The sequence below is a fragment of the Capricornis sumatraensis genome, chromosome 13 (assembly GCF_032405125.1).
Source record: "Capricornis sumatraensis isolate serow.1 chromosome 13, serow.2, whole genome shotgun sequence".
NCBI classification, from domain to species: domain Eukaryota; kingdom Metazoa; phylum Chordata; class Mammalia; order Artiodactyla; family Bovidae; genus Capricornis; species Capricornis sumatraensis.
In genome coordinates this window covers 27,847,639-27,853,638 of record NC_091081.1, presented here as the reverse complement: position 1 = coordinate 27,853,638, position 6,000 = coordinate 27,847,639, and positions in this window count along the sequence as shown.

The following is a 6,000-nucleotide window of genomic DNA, read 5'->3' as shown; positions in this document are numbered from 1 at the left end:
TTCCCTGGAGAAGGGAAAGGCTACCCGCTCCAGCATTCTGGCCTGGAGAATTCCATGGACTGTACAGTCCATGGGGTCACAAAGAGTCAGACACAAATGAGAGACTTTGACTTTCACGTTCATGGCATGATTAAAAGCTGAAGATATGCATATCCTATGAATTAGCAATTCCACTCCCAAGTATTTACTTAACAGAAATGCCTGCACATGAACAAGAAACATATGTAAAAATGTTTACAACAGTATTCTAAAAGCTTCAAAGTGAAAGTCACTCAGGTATCTGACTCTTTGTGACCCCATGGACTACAGCCCACCAGGCTTCTCTGTCCATGGCATTCTTCACTGGAGTGGGTTGCCATTCCCTTCTCCAGGGGAATCTTCCTGATCCAGGGATCAAACCCAGCTCTCCTACATTGCAGGCAGCTCTCCTACATTGCAAGCCTAAGACATAAAAGCTTCAAATTGCAAACTAAAATATCCATCAAGAGTTGAGTAGATAAATTGTACTTATATATTATATACTTATTAAATTGTACTTATTAAATCTATTTATACCATGGATCACCACTAGCAATGAAAATAAACAAAGCAGTTTACATATAGTAAAACAGCTGAATTTCACAAATAAAAATTTAAGTAGGAGAAGCCATACTAAAAAAGTACATATTAAAGATTCCATTTATATAGTTTAACATATAGGCAAAATTAACATGCTTAGGTGGTATAAGGCTATACAGAAGCAAGGAAATGATTACCATAAATTAGGACTGGAGTGGAGGGAAGAGGTGATAATTAGGAAGGGCATGAGAAAAGCTTTCTGGAGTACCAACAATATTCTGTTTCTTGACCTGGATGGTGGTTACATTGGTATTCACACTGTAGTAAGATTACTGAGCTGAAAATTTTATGCACTTTTCTGTATGCATGTTTTGCAGTAAAAAAGATCAAACAAACAAACAAACAAAGGGAATGGTCTGGGCTTTGACATCAAGATGAAAGGTTTAGTATTTGCTTAGTATGCCCTTGAGTTATTTTATTGACAACTCTAAGTAGTTCAATTGAATTATTCAGATTTTTTTTTTACTGAGACCTTATGCCAGACATTTCTGAGATGGTTGGTTAAGGGTAAAAAAAAAACAAACCATTTATTACCAAAGAGTTGCAGAAAATTAACCAATCCAGCAATCAAACCAAAAATATAGCTTCATTTTAATATGCTCCAAAAAACAAATAGTCTCATACATAGTATTATACTTATTTTTTGAACTATCTTCAAAAGAAAATGGATTCCTGCCAACAAAGTAAATGAGGCAGAAGAGATAACAGAGACATGAAAGGGATAGATTGCTACAGATTTGTTTTGAATTACAAACCTTCATGGCAGAATTAGCTTTGACAGAATCCTTAGAAGATTTCTAGATCCGAAAGATAACAGGGTAGCTGCGTATGTTAAATGGGAATAGAGCAGAGATTCTGCAGGTATAACAGGATAGAAAGAAGAAACTGCATAATAAGCTGAGGTAGAAAGAAAATCAAGGATTGCCTCAGTATTGCCTTAAAGATTCACCTGCATGATCTGACAATCCAGGAGAGCCTACTGGAGGGCACTTAAGAGAAAAGGAGCTCAAACTAGCATTATGGTACTCTGGAAGAGTAGAACTTCAACTGGAAGTTTAATCATGGGATTAAGATACAAAGGAGATAGGTCAACCTTCCCTAGAGATATAACTCTTCCATCTCACAATATAGTCAAACCCAACTCTGAATAAATCTAGCTGTCTCTTTCTGACAACTGTCTTCCAATTGCTGGGGGAAAAAATAATCACATATTGCAGACTAGAGCCACTGTAAATTCACGGTCACCAATCTCAACCATGTTTTAAATGTTGTATGACAATTTCCTATTTCCCTGGAAAGTTCTCTCTCCCATTTTTCACAATGACTACTTCAAATCTTCTCTACTTTTGTTAACACTGTTGTCACTTCTGCTCCCCTCTCACCCTGAGCAGTGCTGTCACCTACTTCGAAGAGAAAACAGATGCCATTAGAAGGAAACCAAAAATTTTTGGCACTAGATCTTCAAATCCTTTTACAAGCATCCCTTTCTCCTTCCAGCAGGCAAGGCTTCCTTTTAAAATGTAAGATAAATCCTCTCCTCCAACCATGTTAGTAATCCTTTCCCTGCCTTATGTCCCAAACTGCATTACTTATCATCCCCATGCTATTCCTCTTAATGGTCCTTATATCAGTAGGCCAGGACCCTGGAAACTATGCTTACTCCTTCCTCTCCAATTACCAAATCCAGTGTATTCCACATCCTACATGTCCTGAATTTATCTCATTATCTGTCTCCTCTGTCACCATCATCCCCAATTATTACCTGTCATCAACTGTACCTGCCTGACTGGTCTCTTGACTTCCAAGTGTATTTCTAACTCATATACCACTTTGCAGTTGCCAATTGTTTTCTAAATGCTACTCTGACGTCAGTTCAGTCGCTCAGTAATGTCCAACTCCTTGCGACCCCACAGACTGCAGCATGCCAGGCTTCCCTGTGCATCTGATGTCATTTCCTCAATTTTACTGCCCACAAAATGTAATGCAAGCTCCATAATATGGTTCCTAATACCTCATAGTTTGCTCTTGCTAACCTAATTTATTTCTATTTATTCCACTCCTTCATGTCTTGCACCAAACATTTCCAGACAAGCATGCACCCATTTCCTTTGCCTGGGAGACTGTCCATTCTCACCAACATTCACCTGCCTAAGCCACCTCAAACTGTAAATACCATTTCCTTTTAAAGGCCTTTCCTGACTTCCCAGACTAGGTTTGGTCTCTGTGCTATGAGCTTCCCTAACATAACATTCATTGTTCTTTGTTAATTCAACTTTATGCTCAGAAAGTAGGGCTCTGTCTATTCACTGTTGTTCCCCAATACCCAGCAGAGTAACTTCAGGCATCAAAATTTTTTGTTGAATAAACAGAAATATAATAAATGTAAAAAGAAAAAGAAAAGAAAACCATCTAACCATTAATGATAGATGTACTTCTTTATCTGGTTTGGTCTAGATTAAAAGTTGCCATAGATTTTGTGTTTTTTTAGCTTCCCTGGTGGCTCAGATGGTAAAGAATCTGCCTGCAATGCAGAAGACCCGGGTTTGATCCCTGAGTCTGAAAGATCTCCTGGAGGATAGCATGGCAATCCACTCCAGTATTCTTGCCTAGAGAATCCCATGGACAGAGGAGCCTCATGGGCTACAGTCCACAGGGCTGCAAGGAGTCAGATATGACTGAGTGACTAAGACACACACACAGATTTTTTTTCAAGTTAAAAGTGTAACATTCATGGCTTTCATAGGTAAGAATGAACTAGACACTTTTAAGTAATACTGGAAGCTGTTACAACAGAAGACAGATTGTGATTTGATGACTCTTGTGTCTTTTATATTGTTTCCAGGCCGGAAAGGTTTAATTTTATTATTCCAGGAGACATCAATAGCCTTTATCAAAAGACCAGTATTGAAACAGCTAGCCTAAAGGCAGGATAGATAAATTACAAATTTTTCAAGAAGTCTTTGAGTATTCACACTCACACAAGAAATGTATTTACATAGACTATAACGTATTCAAAATCATTATTACTAAACAAATTTATTATAGGAAAAAGAAGCATAAACATCCTGAGAAAAATGACTTCAATACATGCTCAGTAGGGTTTAAATTTTTTTCCTAAAGAAAAAGAGTCAGGGCAGCTGGCCTTACAATAATGAGAAAAAGGTATTGATAACTAGTTTGCAAAAAAAAAAAAAAAAGTGCCTGAAATGTTCATTCAAGGCTGGTATTCATTCTTTATTCAGAGCCTGGTTGTCAGGCTTGAAAAGCAACAGAGATTACTGATGCATTCTACAGCCAAGTCATGGAGAACATAAATAAATTTGTTCTTCGTACAGCCATGAATAAAGAGAGCAAAAGACTTATTCTTTGTATTACAAGGGTTCTATGCCTTCTGTTTGGCTTCAGTAAGACGACCTCTGCTAATTACAGTCATATGATACACTTTAGAAATATAGTAATTTGATATTTCATTTTCATTATTTCAATGTAGCAAAGCTGTCTTTCAATTCTGATATTCCATGATTAACATCTTGAATAGTTTTATTTGCATTTTTAAAGTAGGTAACACAGTGATCATGAATTCCAAAAGGAATTTACTGAATTACTTAGGAGCATTAAGTAATTTACTCTTGTTTCAGTTTAGAGAGGTAGTTAAAAAAAATCTGGAGTCAAGATAAAGGCAGTAGAGTGAAAAACAAACTAAAAAAAAAAAAAAAAACAAACAAACCAGCAGCAGTAAGTATGTTTACTAAAGTCAAAGTCAAAGCTACATTTTCAAAGTCACTCATGAGAATTCCCATTAAATGAAAATACTTGATCAATTTTGCTCTCTGCCTTAACAAATTACTTCAGGAATATTAATAATTTTCACCTTTTGGCCCAAAGAGTTGATTCTATGCTTTCCATTTCTTAAATTACACACACACACACACACACACACACACACACACACACACACACTTTTTATGAAGCTAGGACTAGTTCTATGTCAATTCTGTTACTGAGATTGGTGGGGGAAAATTTTTAATGTAGGCATACTGTCTAAGAAGATACGATTTTAAGAGCCTTAGTGGACAGAACAAAAAAGGAGATATTTCTGAACCCATTTATAAGAAGAGGTACTGTGAGTTGCCTTTTAACACAAGGCCCCTGCTGTCTTGTGAGTAACCTATTTGGCAAGCTCGAATAGTTGATAACTGTGATGCAAAATGGCTTAAGAATCACTTGAAAAGCCTATAACAGAATTAAGAGAAACTGAAAAGAATTATGAACTGTAGTTATTGAGACCGAGAGTTTTTGAAAATAGAGATGTGGGATTGCTGTTGAAGAAAGGGTAGGCTTTTTAAAAGTGGAAATAAAGGATAGAGTTTCAAATTTTACAGAATGGAACTGAAATGAAAATTTTTCTTATCTTTGCTATGAGCCCACGGACTGTAGCCTATCAGGCTCCTCTGTCAATGAGATTTCCCAAGTAAGAATACTGGAGTGGGTTGCAATTTCTTTCTCCAGGGAATCTTCCCAACCCAAGGATGGAACCCAGATCAACTGCATCTCCTGCTTAGCAGGTGGATTCTTTATCACTGAGCCACAAACATTTATAACATGGAAGTGCTTCAGAAGTCATCTCATCTGCCCAAATAGATTATAAACTATGAAAAGTAGTAGTTATAGCTTATAGATCAGCAGCTTACAGATAAATATCCCTTACTTAGAAACAGTGACAGACATACATCCTTTCTTTCCACAATGACTGAATTTCATTCAAAATTCCACTGCTGCTAAGTATTTTCTTCCTCCTCTTCTGTTCCACCATTATTGGGAAGGGGAAGGAACAGTGTTATAAAAAAAAAGCCAGAGGGATTGACAGTTTCAAGGAGGCAGAGTATATGCAGAATATAAAGATCAAATAAATTAAGGACTAAAGAGTGTTTATTGGATTTGGTAACATGGAGGTAAATGGGTGACTTCAACCATAACAAGTGAAGCCACTTATTTCTCCATGATATATAATTCATTTTTTTTCTAATTCTAAGGTTATGCATGACCTCATGGAATAGTAACATAATTCAGTAAGGAAAAAAAAAAAGTCATTACCCAGTAACTTTGATGCTTCTTAGGGTATTAAAATTAACTACTCAATGATTTGCTCCATAGTCTCTAGTCTAAAAAGTTATTTTAATTTTAAAACAAATACTACATGTATGGCCTCTTCAGTCTGTGGGTACTTTCTGATCTTCTAGGAATGTTCTGAAAAACAAAAAAAAATTATCATAAACTATTTATGACACATACTGCCAGGCTTTACAACAGATCTACTTCTATTATTAAGTATGGGATTGACATGTACACACTGCTATATTTAAAACAGATAACCAAAAGACC